This window comes from Ovis aries, chromosome 14 (genome assembly GCF_016772045.2).
Source record: "Ovis aries strain OAR_USU_Benz2616 breed Rambouillet chromosome 14, ARS-UI_Ramb_v3.0, whole genome shotgun sequence".
NCBI classification, from domain to species: Eukaryota; Metazoa; Chordata; class Mammalia; order Artiodactyla; family Bovidae; genus Ovis; species Ovis aries.
Genome location: NC_056067.1, coordinates 21,732,768 through 21,753,959, shown reverse-complemented (window position 1 = coordinate 21,753,959; position 21,192 = coordinate 21,732,768). Strand labels below are relative to the sequence as shown.

At 43.6% G+C, this 21,192-nt stretch overlaps 1 protein-coding gene across 4 annotated transcripts in view; it reads right to left on the bottom strand.

The window, feature by feature from the left end:
* Nucleotides 1–21,192, bottom strand: part of FTO (FTO alpha-ketoglutarate dependent dioxygenase) — a 426,388-nt gene that overhangs the window by 211,814 nt on the left and 193,382 nt on the right.

The window sequence follows — 21,192 nt, the reverse complement described above, 5'->3', positions numbered from 1 at the left end:
ATAATGGGAATCAGTCCAGGGGCCTACCTTTGCCCTTTAACTCATCTTCTATTTTTTTAAAAAAAGGTTTCTTTTCATTTATATTTGGCTGCGTGGGCTCTCTATTGTGGTACATGGGCTTCTCAAATGGTGGCACGCAGGCTCTAGAGCACGCGGGCTCAGCAGTTGTGGTGGGCAGGCTTCCCTAGTTGCAACACAAGAGTTTAGGTGCCTGGCAGTACCTGGGATCTTAATTCCCTGACCAGGACTAGAACTCCTGCACTGGAAGGTGGACTCTTAACCACTAGACCGCCAGGCAAGTCCCTAACTCATTTCTCAGTGCCTCCTATCTAATGAATTCTGATTCTAAATCTAGAAACTATATTTTATTCATCTTTGGGGAAAGAAAGCAATTATTTCAACTTCAGTCATTGATACCTTTTAAAAACTATCCCCTCCATGAAACACTTTGATATAAACAGGTACAGACTAAGCGGGGTTTCACCTGAGCTTTATAAAGGTAATGTGGTCACCACAAAGTTGCTCTGAAAGCCCCAAAGACAACAGAAACCACATTTCTGTCTTGAGTGATACAATCTAAAAGCTGCTAATACTACCGCTGTTGGCACGAATTCCTACTTAACTAACTGGCTGCACTCAGGACAGTTTTACGCTTTGATAAGCAGATATTATTGGCTCATCTCATAGAGATAATTGCCTCTCCTGCCTTGTTTAGTGGTGATACATTCCATACCCGAAGATTAAACCGTTGGAGAAAACCCGTGGTGGGCACGGTCCTTTCATGTCAAAATCGTCTCCGTGAGACTGAACCAGGACACTTTAACTTTGGGGTTTAGACAATGGGCTTTCTGAAAGGATTAGAAAAATGGGCAACAACTGAACCTCCTCCTCCCTCCTGTTCAAGGCCACCACCTGCTGCGGCATTTTTGTTTCAGTAACAATGCAGCCTTCATGTTTGAGGCTCATATTTAATGTTTGCCAAACTGGCCCCTTTGGTTTAACTCTTAAGGAGCAGGAAAAAAAAAAAAAAAAAAAGAGCGAGAGAGATTTCTTTTTACCAAACAAACAAATAAACACAGCAACCTATTTTCCTGATTGGCTCCCGACAAATAAATATATGTAGATCATCAGCCCGCTTACCTTCATACACCACCCTGGCATCAGAGTATCAGAGTATAAGAGATGCTCTTTATATTTAATAAAGTATTATTGGTCACTAAGAGCTGCATAACATTTGTGATTTCATGGTTCGCTACAGTAACAGGTGTGGTGGTAAACAGGAATGTAAAGTGTTTTAAAAAAGCAGTGGGCGGGGTGGGGTAGTGGTGGTGCGTGGATCACTTCGGAGACATTAAGCAGCTTTAAACACTGACAGCAGAAAAGGGAAAATTTTTAAGCAATTTGGTTGGGTCAGTAAAAAGTAACACAGGTCAGAGGAACAAAATGGTACCCAAAAATTCTGCCCATTGATAAATGGCCATACTGTCTCGTGGTTGGCTGCACAGGCAAAGGCAAAGCAACTGTTGGATGAAAACGAAAATATGCTCTCTTTGTGGCGCTCGGACAATAAGTTACTTCAGCTTGGTGAGCGCCTGAGGCCCCCATTCTCCCCGTGTGCGCGGCTGGGGTATACATTAATGAAAACAAAGGGGTCCGTTTTCATTGTAACCATGCAGAAGGGTTAAGCATTTGACCTTCAAGTATGGTGTGCTTGTGCTCGGTGGAAAGGTTCTTGACAGTATCAACAAGAATTACTGCTGTTCGAGAAAGGGGACACAATTAAAAACAATCTCAGATGCTTGTTGTACAGCTGTTCAAGTTTCAGCTCTGTGTGACCTCTAAGGACGCTACGTGTTTAACGGAGACAATTTAAGATATTTTAGTGAGTCCCTTAACCATTCACCATCACCATCCTTCCACTTGCGAGTACGTAGCCTAAACCACACAAGCGCTTTTCCAGTAATGAGATTTTTACGCTGTGGGGTTTACCCTTAAAGCCCTTTGCCTCCCCAACCTGTCCTCCACTTGCAATCTGACCACCCTGAGGAACAGCCACAGATCAGACCTTACCGGGGACATTGGCAGAAGGCTGGAATGTGTGACTTGAGAGAATCCAACTCCTTTAAAAGACAAGGGCGTTGTTTTTTTTTTTAAAGCAAAATCTTATCACTCTCTACTTCCCCCCAAAAATGATCTTACTGAAGGAAAGTTTTTCTTCTGTTAAATGATAATTTCTCCAAAAAAAGAACTTTCCTTGCACAAAAACAGAATCATCTATTTCCAGTTTGCAAGAGAGAAAGCACCGAGACATCCCCGACACGGAAACAGGTCAGGACAAAACAAACAAACAAAAGACACAAGCACTTCTTCTGAGACAGTGGGGAAGACGGTTTGAAAAGAAACAGAAATTCTGAGGTAAAAGACAAACTCCTTTGTCTCGGCTGAGGGAAACCACTGTCTTCCTGCTGCTTGATCTTAGAGTCAGCGAAGACTCTGAAACTCTCCCACAAGTAAGAGGGTCCCTGGGAAGTGACCGAGAGAAGGTGTGGGCCACCGCTGGGCCAGGAACCTGCTGGGAAGTGGAGGGCTGGCAGCCGGGGCCTGCACCCGCCATTCAAGGTACAAACCATCCCAGCCTGCCCCAGATTTGAGGAGGGGAGACTTCCCACATCTCAGGAAGAAAGGAAGTCCCATGGAGGTTAGACAAAGGCAAGAGACAGGCCAAATCTCGTAAAGAGTGTGGCATGGGGAAAGTTCTGTTTGTCAAACACACTTTAATCTCAAAAGTCGCTGGGCTTTGATGTTGCCCCAAACAGAAAACCTATATGGTTTGCAAGATTTACAGCATTTCTAGAGGGAACACTTTCATGCTCCAGGGTTTTTCCTTGGGAGATTAAGGTTTATTTTCTCCCCGATGTTCGCTGCATCTGACTCTGAGAGCCTCATACGAGACGAGGACATTTTCTTGCCCTCTGACTCATCAAATCCCCCAACTTTTTATTCATCAAATCAAGTTCGTTGTTTTTTTTTTTTCAGGGAACAAAAGCTGCTGGAGGTTTTCCAAACTGTGGGGTAATCACTGTCATTCTGACAAGACAGAAGTGTTTCTTTTGCAGAGTCAACTCCTAAGAGAGATCACAGAAGAGGGACTTAAAAAAGGCTGTGCTAATCTCTATATTATAAAAGGCCACACAATTCATTTCTTAACTTGAAACGAGGAGACGCAAAGGAGATGGGAAAAGAAACAAATCACCACCTCGGCCTGTACATCAAGGCAGCCTGCCGCAAACCTTAGCACTCAAATAATCATAAGTCGCGTGGAACAGAAGCGCATCAAAGGGGCCACTAGAGGTACAGTTCACTGGAAGGCACCTTTGGCATTTCCACTAGCTCTCCTTTCTTTAAGTTGGATCTGATTCTTCTGACCTCAATGTGAGACCTGATCTGTAAGGATAGAACTTTCTAAGGCATTAGGTCAAGAAGCCACTAGTAAATTTCAACTGACTCATGCATCTACTTAATTAATTCCAGCTTGGCTTAGAAAAATGGCAGGTCGGATCACAGAATGAATCTTCGCCTGGATGTTGGTGGCTCAGATGGGAAAGAATCTGCCTGCAATGCGGAAGACATGGGTTCGATCCCTGGGTCAGGAAGATCTCCTTGAGTAGGAAATAGCAACTCGTTTCAGTATTCATCCCTGGAGAATTCTATGGACAGAGGAGCCTGGCAGGCACAGTCCGCAGGGTTGCAATGGGACACGACTGAGCAACTAACACTTTCGCTTTTTTTTTTTCTGGATGTTGATATTTCTTCTTCCCGTGGCACTGTTGCCAACGTTTGGACCCATGAGCAGGCCATTTCCTGGTTCTCACAGTCCCATCTACCTACACAAGGTTCTTCCCTTCACGTTCTAATTGTCTATTGTAGTCTGCAGGTAATGATTCTTTCGCCATGGCAAGTGGGGATCGGCCACTTCTGCCTAAACAAAAGGTGAAACACAGAAAAGAATCCCCTACACATAGACTTAAACAACACAGGCTTGACAGAAAAGAAGTCTATTCCCAATCGAAGGAATGGAAAATGTAAACAAGCCCCTTGGGTGTCTTATTCATAATGATGTAATGGAAGATGCTTCTTTCCCACTCAAGTATGTCAATCTCTTCAGAGGACTTCAAGCATTTCTGAAGTCCTAACACAGAAAACCACAAAAACACACTGGGGTTGGGGAGAGACTTACTGGACAGCAGCATGTGATTAGTGGAGGCTCAAGTATACCCAGGTGTCCTGGCTTCCATCTGCACAACCTTCTAGAGATTACTAGTTGAGGCTGCCTTAGGACACATGTAACTGTATGTGGGTGGGTGCCCAGTCACTCAGTCCTGTCTGTCTCTCTGCGACCCCATGGACTGTAGCCTGCCAGGCTCCTCTGTTCACGGGATGTTTTCAGACAAGAATACTGGAGTGGGTTGCCCCTTCCTCCTCTAGGGGATCCTCCCACCTCAAGGATCAAACCCACGAGTCCTGTGTCTCCTGCACTGACAGGCAAATCCTTTACAGTGAGCCACCTGGGAAGCCCACACATAGAACTGGAAGTGAGATTTTACTCGAAATTGCAACCATCTGAACCTTCTCCAAGCACCCTAGTTACACTCTGATAAGACCCAATCCCTTTCCTTGGCTTTTCCAACATGGACACACACTTGTGCAATAATGAAGGTATGTCTGTCCCTTTGAGGGTCAGTTTCTTCCATGAGATTTGCAACAAAACACACCTTGGATTTTAAGAGTACAGCCCTGTAGTTCCAGTATTGATTTTTCATTTTGCCCCACAACTATCACCACAACTGATATATGGCCATGAACAGGTTCCTTGGCCTTAGAGACCAAATTAATCACGAAAATCAACAGCCTGTTTTTTTATGCCATGGCGTTCAATGTTCATTTTCAACATATACTGCAAAAGCCTGAGCCAGCACCCAGTGCCATTTTGGAGATGCATTGCTAAATTGCCCCCCATTTATGCTGGAATACGACAATGGTTTTGCAAATTAAAATGTTTATGGCTCCAGGTCAGCCTTTAGTCAGTTACCGGGCAAGTGAAGGTCTACAGGCTCACAGCTGGAGGAACTCAAGAATTCTCACAGCTAACTGCAGCGCCCCCATCTGGCTAAAATGTGCCTCTTCTCAGGCCCCTCGGGTTGACCTACAGCATCCCAGGAAGACAGAGCTGCTCTAAGAAACCTCCTCTCAGGTCCCGTCACAACAATGTGCAGCCTGGTCCACCAGTCTTCACCCTCCTTGTCCTTCTGCCCTTACTGTGCTACTAGAACTTTCCAAGCTGAATTCAACAGTAGGGTCCCTCTTGACCCTACTGACCTCTCATGGGGCTTGACATGACGTCTCCTTCAATTCTGCCACCTGCCCCTGGTTTTCTCTGCAGCCTTCTGACTGCCATCTCCTATGCTTAACCTTTATACTATGAATAGACTCCACCTGTGATGCCCCTTGACGTCTTCACCGGCCTTCTTGCTCACTCACTCCACTTCCTTCGGCTGTGTCTCCATGTTGATGGCTGCCACATGTTAGGGGCTCTCAAACACAGATGACCAGGTGGAAGAACACTGCCTGGCACATGATAGGCATGGAAGGAATGCCTGCTGAAGACATGACTCCAAGCCCCATGTCTACACTGGCTTCTGGCATCTCTACCAAGCTCCAGAACTTCGGCGATTTCTAGACCATCTCAGGTGTTCTACTGGCTCCTCAAAGTCAACATGGCACTTCTCTTCTGTTCCCTCATCCATCCTAACTGAGACTGGATAGCTTGTGAAATTTCCCATGTCTTTTCCTCAGCTCTAGTCCCTAACATCCAATTATGAAGTTCTATGTGTGCACGTGTGTGCTCAGTTACCTCCGTCGTGTGACTGAAGTAGAGTCTTTGCAACCTGTTGACTGTAGTCTGCTTTATGTACCTCTCTAAAAACTAAGCAAAACTCGGGAATTCATCCCTCTTCTTATTCTCTCCATCGCCCTCCCTGGTTTGGGACCTCATTACTGCTCGCAAGTATATTTGCAACAGGTCTTCCTGTCCCCAGCCTCTCCTTTCTATGATCCATCCACTGTGCAGCGGCCAGTTACAATTTTGAAAAATGAAAGCTATTCAAAAATCTTTGAAACCAAACCCCCACATTTGCTGGGACTTCCCTGGTGGTCCAGTGGCTAAGATTCCATGCTCCCAATGCAGGGGGTCTGGATTCAATCCCTGGACAGGGAACTAGATCCCACAGGCCTCAACTAAAGAGCTCTCATGTTCCAACTAAAGATCCCACTTGCCGCGATGAAGATTGAAGATCCTGTGGGCCACAATTACGAGCCGGGGACACATGTATACCTGTGGCCAATTCATGTTGATGTGTGGCAACAACCATCACAATATTGTAAAGGACTTATCCTCCAATTAAAATAAATTAATTAATTTAAAAAAAGACCCAGTGAAGCCAAATAAATAAATAATTTTTTAAGGCCAAATTCCTAAGCATGCCATTCATAAGACCGTCCCATTCCCTCCTCTTCACTGGTTCTCTAGTTCCTAGGTGCCTACCTCTCTCGCTTCCATTTCAGCCCAAAAACAGGTCCCCGAAGCACCAGTGACAAGATACTATATTGTTTCTACAGGCATGCCCTAATGTTCTAGAACTGAGCCCTGTGCCTGCTGCTGGCCTGGCCGAAAATGGGGCCTGTCCCTCCTCCTTAGCTGTGAAAATTCTGCCTATCGAAAGTCAGTTCACTCTTCAAGGTACAGTCAAAAGGACACTCCTCTTCCACAAAGCCTTCCCCAGCTTTCTCAATCCGACTCATATGCTCTGGGCACTCCCACAATGCTCTGTTTCTTCCTCTCATTTGACATTCCACACTATGCCTTATTTACATGTATGTCTATTTCCTTAACAAGCATGTAAGCTCCATGAATATAGCAACTCTTGACTTGCTCCATTGCCTGACACACTAAATCTTTAAAAAGTCAGTATCTGTTTGTTGGATTCAATAGAAGTCTCACCTGGACTTTGCACCCCTCCAGTGAATGCCAACTGACTGCAAAAGTAATCTGTCAAAAGACTTTACAGACTCTACTAGAAGAGGATGGAACAATTAGGGAATGGTAATCTGGGCACCATCCCACGTCAGTTGGTCAAAGCAAGAGGGATACAGGACTCTCAGAGAAGGATGCTAAGTTATCTTAATTTCAGCCCACAGAGTAAACAAATGGATACTCTCTTGGGGGCTTAAAGGTTATCACATTTCTCCCTCATGCTCGAGACATGTTTATAAACACAGAAGGCTATAATAAAACTCACATGAGGGACAAAACTCAACTCCAGCAAGTGTTTACATTCTAATCAGGGTAACAAATCACTTCTCACCAGGAGATTCCAAGTCAGTCAGCATGAGGATTCTTGTACCTGTGGCAAAGATATCCTGGGCCAGAGACCCTCTGGTCCCTTCAAAGCTGGATGGTGACTCTGGGCATTGACACAAGAAGCATAAGGAAGAATGGCCTCTAAGTGACACTGCTGAAACCACTGTCCAGATTCTGCATGGCTCCTAGAGCCAAACGTCTGGAAATTGCATTGGAAAATACTGTCCTTAATTGTAACTCTAGAGATCCCTGGGTAGGGAAGATCCCCTGGAGAACAGAATGGCTACCCACTCCAGGATCCTTGCATGGAGAATTCCATGGACAGAGGAGCCTGGCAGGCCATAATCCATGGGGTCACAAAGAGTCGGCCATGACTAACTGAGCACACACAGCAGAAAGAAGCGGATACTTCAGGAATAAAAGTTCTCAGATGGGATATGTGCGGAGGGAAAGGGGTAACTCTCAAGAATGATTCCTCTACTTCTTGCATGAAGAGCTAGCTGAGCAGTGGTACCATTTTTGAGTTACAGAACTCTAGAAGAAGACTGGCTTCCCTGGTTGCTCAGATGGTAAAGAATCCGCCTGTAAAACAGGAGACCCCGGTTCGATTTCTAGGTCAGAAAGATCTCCTGGAGAAGGGATAGGCTACCCACTGCAGTATTCTTGAGCTTCCCTGGTGGCTCACACAGTAAAGAATCTGCCCGCAATGCAGGAGACCTGGGTTCAATCCCTGGGTTAGGAAGATCCCCTGGAGGAGGGCATGGCAAACCCACTCCAGTATTGCCTGGAGAATCCCCATGGACAGAGAAGCCTGGTAGGCTACAGTCCATGGGGTCACAAAGAGTCGGACACAACTGAGCGACTAAGCACAGAGAAGGAGACTAGATTTGGGGGACTGCCAGCCCCACTGTAGGCAGCTTGAATATAAACTGCATTTCCCAACCTCAACCATTACATGTGCTGTTCCCACAACGGGAGATGTCTACTCTCTCCCCATTGCCATCGTCACCTGCTGAAATTCTCCCCACTCCATAAGACTTAATTCAGAAGTCTCTGCTGATCAAGAAGACTCCAAAATCCTACCCATCCACATGCACCCCACCACCTCCCAAGCTTTTACAGCTCTGTTTGTACATTTGTTGACATTTTCTTCTACCCTGTATACCAACTATAAAGATGGCTGTTTCCCTTCTGAGTCCTCCCCAGAATTTTGGAAATGCATTAGGCACTCAATACATTTGTGTTGTTTAAAAGTGAGGCAACACATTTTTAAAGTTTAAAGTGAGACAATATATTTGTCCTGGTTTAAAGTCACCAGGCTTCCCTGCTGGCTCAGCTGGTAAAGAATCCGCCTGCAGTGAGGGAGACCTGAGTTTGATCCCTGGGTCAGGAAGATCCCCTGGAGAAGGAAATGGCAACCCACTCCAGTACTCTTGCCTAGAAAATCCCATGGACGGAGGAGCCTGGTGGGCTACAGTCCATGGATTTGCAAAGAGTCAGACACAACTGAGGAACTTCACTTCACTTCACTTCAAAGTGAGATAGCATTTCCCATTAATTTTTTCAAACATCCATGTAGTCATCCATTTGATCAAACTGAACTTGGTGAGAGGTCAGATACCTGTTGAACCATCATTCCCAGCCCTGAATACATATAAGAATCATTTGTGAGGCTTTTAAAACATACTGCAACTCGGCCAAACACTGAAATCCACCAAGCACCACAGAACAGACCAATATATTGCTGGAGCCAACACGCACGTGATACTTTTAAAAATTAATCTTGCATGATTCAAATGTGCAGCCAAGATTGAAAGTTATAGCTGTTGAACCCAAGTCCCTGGACATCATGCTCAAGTTCTTAAAAAGCTGCATAGGGATCTCTCATGTACAACCTAAGGTTGAAGACACTGAAGGCAGAGAAATCACATTCCAGAAAAAGCTGAAAAGATACAGTTTTCGGCAGTTGGTAATGGATCATTATTGAACGTTTTTAAACAAAGGAGTTTGCAAAATGGACTAAACCAAGAAGAAGGGACAGCAGGCCATTCAACAGATACCACAGGGGCTTCCCTGGTGTCCAGTGGTTAAGACTCCTCCCTTTCATTGCAGGGGAAAGTGTTAGTTGCTCAGTCGTGTCCGACTCTTTGTGACCCCATGGACTGTAGCCAACCAGTCTCCTCTGTCCATGGGATTCTCCAGGCAAGAATACTGGAGTGGATAACCATTCCCTTCTCCAGGGGAGCTTCCTGACCCAGGGATCAAACCCACGTTTCCTGCATTTCAGGTGGATTCTTTACAGTCTGAGCCAGCAGGGAAGCCCCCCATTGCAGAAGGTGTGGGTTCAATCCCTGGTCAGGGAACTAAGATCCTGCATGCCACAGAGCATGACCCCCAAAAAATCTTTTAAATTGATATATATATATATATTTATATGTATGTATGTATGAAGCACTATGGGTATAAAAAGGGGCAACTCAGAAAGAGTCTACACTCACAAAGCATGTGTGTCTTCCCTTGTACAACAAATAGCTGCGGTCCTACACTGGGCCCTGAGAACATGGAATAGACAAGACAGAGTCCCTGCCCTTGAGATGCTTACAATTCTAGCACAGGAAACATGCATGTATTAGATATCCAATCAGAGAGTGGTAAACGCTCTGAGGAAAAATAAAGCAGAGAAGGAAGGGAGAGGAAAGGGCCACTCTGAGGGGACTTCTGAACAGAGACTTGAACAGAAAGCATGGATTCTAGGCAAATGTAACCATAAGATGAAGCTGGGAGTCTACGGGAGCTGGAAGAATGACTCAGGTGAAATTGAGGGGGCACTGAATTAGCAGATGGCTGGAGGAATGAAAGAAGAGGACAGGTTCAAAACAATAATGCTGAAAACACGCCAGGCAATGTACGAAACATTACACTTACTACTGTGGACAAATCTCACCATAATCCCAACAGGGCAGTACTTTCAGCACGCCCATTTTATAGAAGAAGAAGCTTGAGGCTCCCCATGTCACTGCCCAGTAGCATACACTCTTCCTTAATTCAGCCAGAGCTCAGACTTGGCTAGCCTGAGACCTGAAGTTCTTAACCCAAAAGGATCTAAGCTGGACTACTTCAAAGGGGATAGACTCAAATCGGCAAGACTTGATGACTGATACTGTGGGTCGTGCCGTCAACAGTAGAGCCTGACTTTACAACACAGCAAGGGATGTGACCCATCAGGGCCCAGAGTCATAGAGGGGACCCAACCCAACTCCTGAGAATCTATCAACACAGTTTAGGAAGGGGTCAAAGAGGACCTCTCTACCCCTCCTGAGACCTCTTCTCCTCCTTGCCTTTACCTGGAAATATAATTCTAGCCACTCTCTGATCACATCAATCCTGCCCAAAGTCTTCCTGCAATAAACTCTTACCTAGGAACTGTGTGTGCGGGGTGAAGGCTTGAACTCACAGTTGTAGAGCCAAGCAGAAAAGGGCCAGAACAGAAAATGAATCATTGTTTAAATGACCTCATGAAGACTGACAGGTGGAGGAAGAATGAAGGTGAGCAGGAGAGGCCAAGGAGGTTCATCACAGTGGAACACAGCCACCAAAACTCACACCTGGACAGAGTCCAAAAGGAACGTAACTTTAAACAGAAAATCAGGCAACATGCCATGTCTCCGGCAGCAAGGAGACCACCCCCTGACCTTCCCCTTCCACTGATGAAAATAGCTACAGCATTGGGCCCTAAGATTCAGCAGGGTAAAGGGCCACCTACTTCCCATATAAAACTCAATCCCACTACGTAATAATATCACTGGATGTCAGAGGAACGATTCTGATCACCTGGACTGATTCAGCTGACTTGGCAGACAACTCCATGGTGAAAGAACAACTTCCCACAGTTACCAGCCAAAGAAATATGAGTGTTCCTTGCTGGAACCTCTAAATCTATCAGAATTCTTTGGTCATATGTAACAGAATGGAGTTTCAGCTAAGACTATTATAGTGATTCAGAGAGCAGACTCGGCAACCAGACTGCCTTGGTGAACTGCAAACCCCAGCTCTGTAGCTCACTACTTCTGTGATCTTAACAAAGTCACTTAACATCTCTGAGCCTCAGTTTCTTCACATGCAAAACAGTAATCGCTCTTCACCAATCATACTTGCAAAAAGTCTGTTAATATACTGCCACTGGTAAGGATGTGAGGAAAACAGGCATTGCATCACATTAACTCTACATATGAGTTGTTGTTGTTGATGTTGTTGTTTAGTCACTAAGTCATGTCTGACTCTTTAGTGACCATATGGACTGTAGCCCGCCAAGCTCCTCTGTCCATGGGATTTCCCAGGCAAGAACACTGGAGTGGGTTGCCATTTCCTACTTCAGGGAATCTTCCGGGCCCAGGGATCAAACCCGCATCTCCTGCGTTGGCAGGTGGATTCTTTACCACTACATATGAATACATACATATAAATATACATACATACACACACATAGAAACTCTATGACAAACTTTATTTATGTAGGGCAATTTGACCATCTCTCTTAAAACTGAAAATACACATATTCTTTGATTCAACAATTTTACTCCTAGGCATTACCATAGATGTTAAATGTAAAAATATTATGCACAGGGATACCTTATTTTATTGCACTTTGCTTTATTGCACTTTGCAGATATTACTGTTTTTTTACAAACTGAAGGGATCAAAGTAACGACAATATTTCAGAAGCTTGAGTCTGAAGATCAAACTCACAGGAAGCTGTTAATCACTCAAGAATTAACACCTCATGCCTTGGAAGTAATCAAACTAGTCACTAGAAAATAATAACATCACACAAAGAGAAAAAGTGAATGTCTAGCAGAAATCTATATATAAAAGGTGGGAGAGACTAGAAAGAACAGCCACCATTTACATTCCCAACAGTGACTCAGTCTTCAAGTGGTGTGACTGACATGCCAAAGTGCAATGGCAAATATAAGACAGCGTGGAGCGCTCAATCACCAGCCTGGAGCTATTAGCTGAAGAATGGGGAGATACGCGTGGGAAAGAAAATGCTCTTTTTCAGCCGTGGAAATGATAGATGACCATACCCACTGTCCTGAATCAAATCAAATAACTCATGAATGACACTCTTGGCTGTGTTTCAAAATATTTCTATGCAAATACTTAGGTCCTCAAGACTGTCGCCTCTGTAAGAGGCAGTGGAGATGTCATTTCCTCCAGATCCCAATTCTAATATCAGAAAGAAAGAGAGATGGGAAAAGAGGGAGGAAGAAGGAAGGAAAGCAGGAAGGAGAAGAAAGGCAAAGAGAAAGGAGTTCACTGGTTCACACAAGGGAAAACCTTTGACCAAAAGTCCAAAATTATTAGGCTTGTATTCAATTTTTAAAAACTGAAATATAGCTAATTTACAATGTTGTGTCAGTTTCAAGGGTAGCAAAGTGGTTCAGACATATACATACATATATATATATATATTCCTTTTCAGATTCTTTTCCAATATAGGTTATTACAAGATATTGAGTATAGTTTCCAGTGCTATACCCCAGGTTCGATACTAATTTTTGAGGCAAAAAAATATTAATAAAAGACCTTGATTGGAAAAATGCCTCAACTCATTTGTAATTCTTTTGAAAATGTAGTGTTGTTTGCTTGCTGTACTCAGGATGAAAATAGTAGCAAATAATACAATCTTGACTTGTTTCCCGAGGAAAACTTTTACAAATGCAAGATAATAAAGTAGTTTCATTTTATTTTCCGTTGTGCATGTGTGGTCCTTGGCTGCCCATGACTTTGATAGGAAAGCCAGTTATGAAGGGGTGAGAGTGCTGTACCTTACAGAGAAATGCGTTAGAAAAAGAAGGCCCTTGTGTAGCTTCTCATTTCTTACTGGACTTCCCCAAAGCATGCTCCATCCAGTCTTTGCAAATCTGTGAGCAGAGCTTGTGTTTTCCTGCAACAGTGTCTCTGGCTTCAAGCCATCCTCGAATAGAGTCCACCCAGATCTAGCTATGAAAATCCTCCTGTGTAGTCCCAAAAACCTCTGTCCGAATCCACTTTTCTCCTTTGTTTTCCCTTTCTCTGAATTACCTACTGCCTTGTGCCTTATCAGCGTGGGAGACACAAGCCCTCAATTTTTGAATAACTTCACAATATCTACATAAACTGGAGCAGATGAAAGATTAAATGACTAGGGTCAAGAAGAAAAAAAAGTTCTACTCTTTTGAGTCTTCAAATATATCATTATTGTCCAATTTTCTAAGGTATCTTTCATAAGACTATCTCAGCATGGAGTCATAGAAACTAAAATGCAAGAAGATTCTGAATTTTCAGAATTTAAAGACAGAAACTAAGTATCCGCAAACACTGCTGCTTTTATGAAAATTTCCTATTCAATTGCCAGGTGTTTTTTTTTTGTTTTTTTTTTAAGACAACTCAATAAAAAGGTCAGGTTCTTTCAGAGCTCTTACATGCCTTCAAAAATATAATCAAGGCTATTCCCATCAAGACAGAAAGCAACACTGCTTAATTAACTAAACTAATAAGCCAATTCTTCCTCCCAATAAAGAAAAAAAGAAAAAATTAAAAGGCAGGTCTTGACCTAGAGATTACCATACTAAGTGTAGTTAAGTCAGATAGAGAAAGACAAATAACCACATATCGCTTATATGCAGAATCTAAAAAAAAAAAAAAAGATTCAAGTGAATTTACACACAAAACAGAAACAGATCCACATACACCTGAGACCATCAACTATACTCTAACATAAAATTAAAAGTATAAAAAGAAGAAACAGACCCACAGACATAGAAAACAAATTTACAGTTATGAAAGGGGAAGGAGGGGTGAGAGGGATAAATTGGGAGTTTGGGATCAACATATACACACTACCATATATAAAATAGGTAACCAACAAGGACCCTACTATAGCACAGGGAACTATACTCAGTGTTTCGTAATAACCTATAAGGGAAAATAATCTGAAAGAGAATATACATATATGTGCGTGTGTTTGTATTTATGAATGTGTGTCCGACTCTTTGCGACCCCATGGACAGTAACCCACCAGGCTCCTCTGTCCCTGGAATTCTCCAGGCAAGAACACTGGAGTGGGTTGGCATTCCCTTCTCCAGGGGATCTTTCCCACCCAGGGACTGAACCCAGGTCTCCTGCATTGTAGGCAGATTCTTTACCAACTGAGCCACCAGGGAATTCCCATATATATACAACTGAATCACTTTGCTATATACCTGAAGCTAACGCAACACTGTAAATCAACTATACTTCAATTAAAAAAATTTTAAAAAAGAGAGAGACAAGTCTTGAGAACCCCAGGAGGCCACCTTATGCTATGCATGCCTGCCTAAGTGGACACCATCTCTATTTATTCTGTCTCAAGATGACAATGAGATGGTACACTCCAGAAGAACCAGTTTTCAGAAGACCTGGGTATCCGCAGCAAACATCTTCCTCAGTAAAGGCAGGGGAGGAGGGGGAAGGAGAGGGGAAGCTTCAGCCTCCAGTGGTATTCACCCCAACATCCTCTGGAAGGCTTAGATTCCCCACGCGGAGCCATGTCAGCCTCACGGACTCAGCCACACCAGTTCTGCTGCTTAGAAAATTACGACCAAACTCCTCCCTTTGTCCTGGCAAATGGCTTCCTGTAAGAAAGCAGTCAGCCTTTAAAGTTTTCCAGTCCAAAGGTCTCTCCTGATTTGTATTCTTACCATCTCCACCCCTCCACATACACCACCACCTCTGGCCATCCCCATCCCCCAGAAAAACCTCAATCCCAGCACAAGGCAAGTTTCTTGGTTCCAAGCTGTACTAGGTCTCAAGGACTCCTGGAGAAGAGAGAAAACTGGTCAACTGAACATTCGTTCCTGGGATCCATCTGAAGTGCAGACAAGCAGCAAAGATGAATATTAATACGCCTTCCATCATCAAAAGCTATTGCATACCCAAAGGGTGATAAATATTTTAATCAGTGTTCGGCTTGTCTAGCGGAAGTCAGTTTACTCCTCAGAGACTTCCCTTGTTTTGTGCCCCAAACCTGTCCAGTCCATGCTCCTCTCCCTCTCTGACTTGGGAAATTAGTCATAAAAAGTCCAAGCTTTGTTGGGGAACACATTTACTTTTATGACAGTTGTACTTTATCAAGTTTTTCAAGAAGAGGAAAATCTAAACTGTGAAAGATGCCAACAACTGAGGCAAAAACCCCCTGACTGTAAGTTTTTACAAAAACCCCCCTGACTGTAAGTTTTTGCAAAAACCCCCCCGATTGTAAGTTTTTGCAAAAACCCCCCCTGATTGTAAGTTTTTGCAGCACTGCTACTCAAAGAAACTTAATGACCTACTTATGTCTCTCTTTTTTTTTAAAAAGAGTTTTCATATTCACATTAAGTTGTTTGCCAGGGATTGCTCCATCTTCACAGCGCAAATGCCAAAGGCATAAAACAGAATGTTCTGGTGGATCATCTGTGCTCTTGATACTGTTATTATTTTTTAATTTTCAAGATGTTTGGGGGGTACTGCTGGGAGGGTTGTGTTGGCTTAAAAATAAAACTAACCCCTAAATATTCCCGTGGATCAGGACCAAACATCTGAGGAAAATGTACAGAGTTAAAAAGAATGCATCGTGACCACATGTAAAATAGATAGCTAGTGGGAAGTTGCTGTATAACAGAGAGGGAGCTCAACCTGGTGCTCAGTCAGGACCTAGAGAGGTAAGTGGGGTGGGAGGTGGGAGGGAAGTGCAAGATGGAGGGAACATATATATACCCACGGCTGATTTATGCTGACGTATGACAGAAAGCCACAAAATATTGTACAGCAACTATACTCCAATTAAAGATAATGTTTTTTAAAAAACAGAAGCAATATTGTAACAAATTCAATAAAGACTTTAAAAATGGGAATAAAAAGAAAAGAATACATTGAAGGCTGTGCCATTGAGCCTGAAAGTGAGGAAGTGGCAGGGCTGGAATAATGACCCAACATGAATTGATTTCCTTTATTATTATTATTTGGGGGTGCTGAACCCAGGACCACTGAACCACCAGGAAGTTGCAATTTCTTTTTTTAACTGAAGTATAGTTAGTAGTGTATATGATGGCTCAGATGGTAAAGAGTTCACCTGCAGTGCGGAGACCGGGTTTGATCCCTGGGTTAGGAGGATCCCCTGGTAGAAGGGAATGGCTACCCACACCAGTATTCGTGCCCAGGAAATGGACAGAGGAGCCTGGTGGGTCACAGTCCACGGGCTCACAAAGAGTTGTGTCCGACTCACCAACAGGACATTGGGTGACTAACACTTCACTTCACTTCAGTATGCATCTGTTAATCCCAAACTCCTAATTTTCTTTAACAAGTTAAGTGTTGAGTATCTACCACACTGGATGAAGCACAAGCTGGAATCAAGACTGCAGGGAGAAATATCAATAACCTCAGACATGCAGATGACACCACTCTTACGGCAGAAAGTGAAGAGGAACTAAAGAGCCTCTTGATGAAGGTGAAACAGAAAACTAAAAAAGCTGGCTTAAAATTCAGCATTCAAAAAACCAAGATGGGCATGCAGTCCCATCACCTCATGGCAAATAGATGGAAAACAACGGAAACAGTGACAGACTATTTTCTTGGGCTTCAAAATCATTGCAGATGATGACTACAGCCATGAAATTAAAAGATGCTTGCTTCTTGGAAGAAAAGCTCTGACCAACCTAGACAGAATATTAAAAAGCAAAGGCATTACTTTACCAACAAAGGTCCGTCTAGTCAAAGCTATGGTTTTTCCAGTAGTCATGTATGGATGTGAGAGTTGTACTATAAAGAAAGCTAAGTGCCAAAAAATTGATGCTTTTGAACTGTGGTGTTGGAGAAGACTCTTGAGAGTCCCTTGGACTGCAAGGAGATCCAACCAGTCAATCTTAAAGGAAATCAGTCCTGAATATTCACTAGAAGGACTGATGCTGAAGCTGAACCTCCAATACTTTGGCCACCTGATACAAAGAACGGATTCATTGGAAAAGACCCTGATGCTGGGAAAGATTGAAGGCAGGAAGAGAAGGGGACAACAGGAGATGGAGATGGTTGGATGCCATCACCGACTCAATGGACATGCGTTTTAGCAAGCTCCAGGAATTGGTGATGGACAGGGAAGCCTGGCGTGCTGCAGTGCATGGGGTCGTGAGGAATCAGACATGACTGAACGACTGAACAACAGCAACCTATGAAGTATGAGGTACAGTTTAAGAGCTGGGGAAACAACAGTGAAGGAAACAAAGTTCCTGCCCTTATGAGCGTTATAAGTAAAGGCAGACTATAAACATGTACATGGTACCACAGCAGGCAGGGGGGAGCAGAGGAGGAAAACAGAACAGCGCTATACTCTATAGTCAGAGAGCTCGGTCAGAGGAACCTTTCCCAGAGGAGGGCCAGGAGCGGAGAGATGGAAAGGAAATGAGGGGTGAGTCAGGCAAGCAACCGAGGGAAGAACGTTCCAGACACAGGCAACAGCAAATGCACACACCCTGAGGCAGGAGGAACCTGGGCATGTTCTAAAGATGGTGAAGAAGGGAGACTTGCCTGGTGGTCCCGCGGTTATGAATCTGCCTTGCAATGCAGGTGGTGCGGGTTCACCCCCTGGTTGGGGAACTAAGATCTCACATGCCGCGGAGCAAGTAAGCCCGTACCATGCAACTAGGGAACCCATGCGTTACCACTAGAGCCCACGTGCCACAGCCAAAGGTCCCACGCGCCACGACCGAGACCCAGTATAGCCCAGTGAAGAGACCTTTTTAAGAAAGTTCATTCTGTTTTCTTGTGTGTGTGTGTGTGTGTGTGTGTGTGCGCGCGCGTTTTCTTTTGTAAAGAAGGCTAGTGGAGGAGAGGGAGAAGAGGAAGACTATGCTGGAAAGTCCCACGGATGGAGGAGCCTCGTGGGCTGCAGTCCACGGGTTTGCAAAGAGTTGGACAGGACTGAGCCACTTCCCTTTCACTTTTTACTTTCATGCATTGGAGAAGGAAATGGCAACCCACTCCAGTGTTCTTGCCTGGAGAATCCCAGGGATGGGGGAGCCTGGTGGGCTGCCGTCTATGGGGTTGCAGAGTTGGACACGACTGAAGCAACTTAGCAGCAGCAGCAGCAGCAGCAGCAGCAGCAGAGGGGATTAGGCCCCTCAGAAGGAAGCTGGATTTCTTTTCTTTTTTAAAATATCCTTTTCCATTATAGTTTCTCATAGGATACTGAATATGTTAAAAGTTCCCTGTGCTGTATAGTAGGACCTTGTTATCGATCCTCTATCTACAAGCTTACATTTGCTAATCCCAGCCTCCCGCTCCATCCCTCCCTTAACCCTCTCCCCCTTGGCACAACCACAAGTTTGTTCTCTACGAGTGTTTCTGTTTTGCAGAAACATATTTGAGATCCCACAGATGAGTGATATCATATGGTATTGTCTTTCTGACTTACTTCACTTGCTGCAACATGGACGCAGCTAGAGATTATCACACTAAGGGAAACTAGATTTCTGGACGGGACGGTGAGATTGGGACCAGGGAGTGAAATGACTTGACACATTTGAAAGGAACACTCTGACAGGGGTGAACATAAGTGATAAAAATAGGGAGTTTATTTACACCAAAGAGAGAGTGAAAAGTGGTCAGATCATGACTCTATTTTGAAAACAGAGCTAACTGGATTCATTGATAGATCAAGAGATAAACCAAGAGAATTCCAAGGTTTCTGCCTGGGCAGTGAGGAGTGCAAATTATTGACCTGTGCGAGGAAGGCTGGGGAACTTATGGGAATCAAGAGTTTGGTTCTGGAGTTGTTAAGTTTGAGATACTTGTTACTATATGGCTGAAGAAGGTACATCCTTCCCAACTACTGTTCAGGTGCCCCAAGATATGAGACCCCAGTACCAACAAAAAACTAATTTATTGCTGGTGCTGGCATATTCCACAACTTTCATTCGTTAGAAATAATTCACTGGTGACTGCATGAAAAGTTTATGACATTAAATAAAATACAAGCCCTCTTAATCCCCCAACATCTGTTAAAAAGGATCTGATGCATAATTCTGGTCAATTTCATAATTGTTCATTTAAATTAATAACATTGAAGTTAGAGGGATATATATATATTATCAAGCAACCACCTGTTCCAGGTGTTTATAACCAGGGCAGGTATGTCTTACACACTCTAAATTAATTTTGCAGATGGCTAGGAGACTCCAGATTTTTATGTGAAGGCTAATTTTCTCCATCAATCAAAAGCAAGTTGGAGATTATCTGAGATTTTTCCCCACATCAAGGAAAAATTTACAAATAGGACTGTCACAGGTGGTTCCAGATGGGCTGAGATCATGCAAGGAGATACAAAAAAAGATGATCCTAATTTATGTGTTAGGGAAAAGATGGTGTTAAAAATATAGCTAGCCAGTGGGAATTTTTGCTGCATGAGGCAGGGAACCCAAAGCTGGTGCTCTAAGACAACCTAGAGGGGTGGGATGGGGAGGGAGGTTCGGGAGGGAGCGGACATGTGTATACCTATGGCTGATTCATGTTGATGAATGGCAGAAACCAACACAAGGTTGTGGAGTACTGCTGTCCTCCAATCAAAAACAAAATACAATTTAAAAAATATACTGTCATCAAAAAAATGAAAATGATCAGAGACACTTTCAGGAAGACTGGAAAGGCTACCTCAGTTTTCTTTAATCTTTTTTTTTTTTTTTTTTAAGGTCATTCTTTTGCAGATGTTGACAAGAAGAGAGCAGGATGATGGTTATGTTACCCTTAATGCAGGAAAAAGTCAACTTACTATGTTCTCAGAGCTCTCTAGTAAGTCAGATTTTGACACCTGAACACATTTGTCCAGAGAGACATTTTGGGAAGATTCCCAGCTCCGCCTCCCAAAGTATCTAGGCCACAGTCAAGAAGAAACGTTACCAGAGTAGCCTTGAGCTCCAAACCATTATGAGTAGCTTTAGCTCCAGGACTGATCCCAGTTCTAGAGGAAGGGAAATGGGAAATGGGCGTGGGGGATGGGGGCAATGCGGACACTAAGGACACTGAGTCAAAGGATCTCTAAGTAAGGAGTCTGGAATGGCCACCTGTTTACACTTCTAAAATCACTCTTGGTGACGCCTTCTGCATGTTCAGTATTTTTATCCTTTACAAACTCTCCCATTTGATCATCAAAACAGGTTTTTTCAGAAGAGAATACTTTTAGGAACCATTCAGTAACCAAACTGGGAAATAAGATCCTAAGATCTTGATAATATCCCCAACAGTTGGCACATTTATCCTTTGGAAATCTTGCTTCCCTTGCAAAACTGTAGGTCTGTTGTTTAAAAAAAAAAAAAAATCATTTCATTCTATCAGACTGAGCTTTTCTAGACGATGTCAAAGATATTTATAAAAAGATAAATGACAGACTAGAGCTGAATTTAATGTCCTACTCCCTACCCCCGCCCCAAGAAACCAGAGGAAGTATACAATTTGTTTTATTCTCTATCTTTTCTAGGAAAAATGGAAATTCCCACCAGCCCAATCTGGCACGAAGGTTTCTGAATTTACATCTGAAATGCGAAGATGATCTGCTAGTCAAAGCAATCCAAAATAAATTCTAGCAGCCGAGGCTCCCATAGCTCCCTGGGGAAAGCTAGCAGGCGCTTCACACCTTTGTATCAATCTGAATTTCAGCGTAGTGAAAATCATATATAACAATAGAATTTGTTTACTTTAAAAATATACAGAATGTATGTGAAATGTGT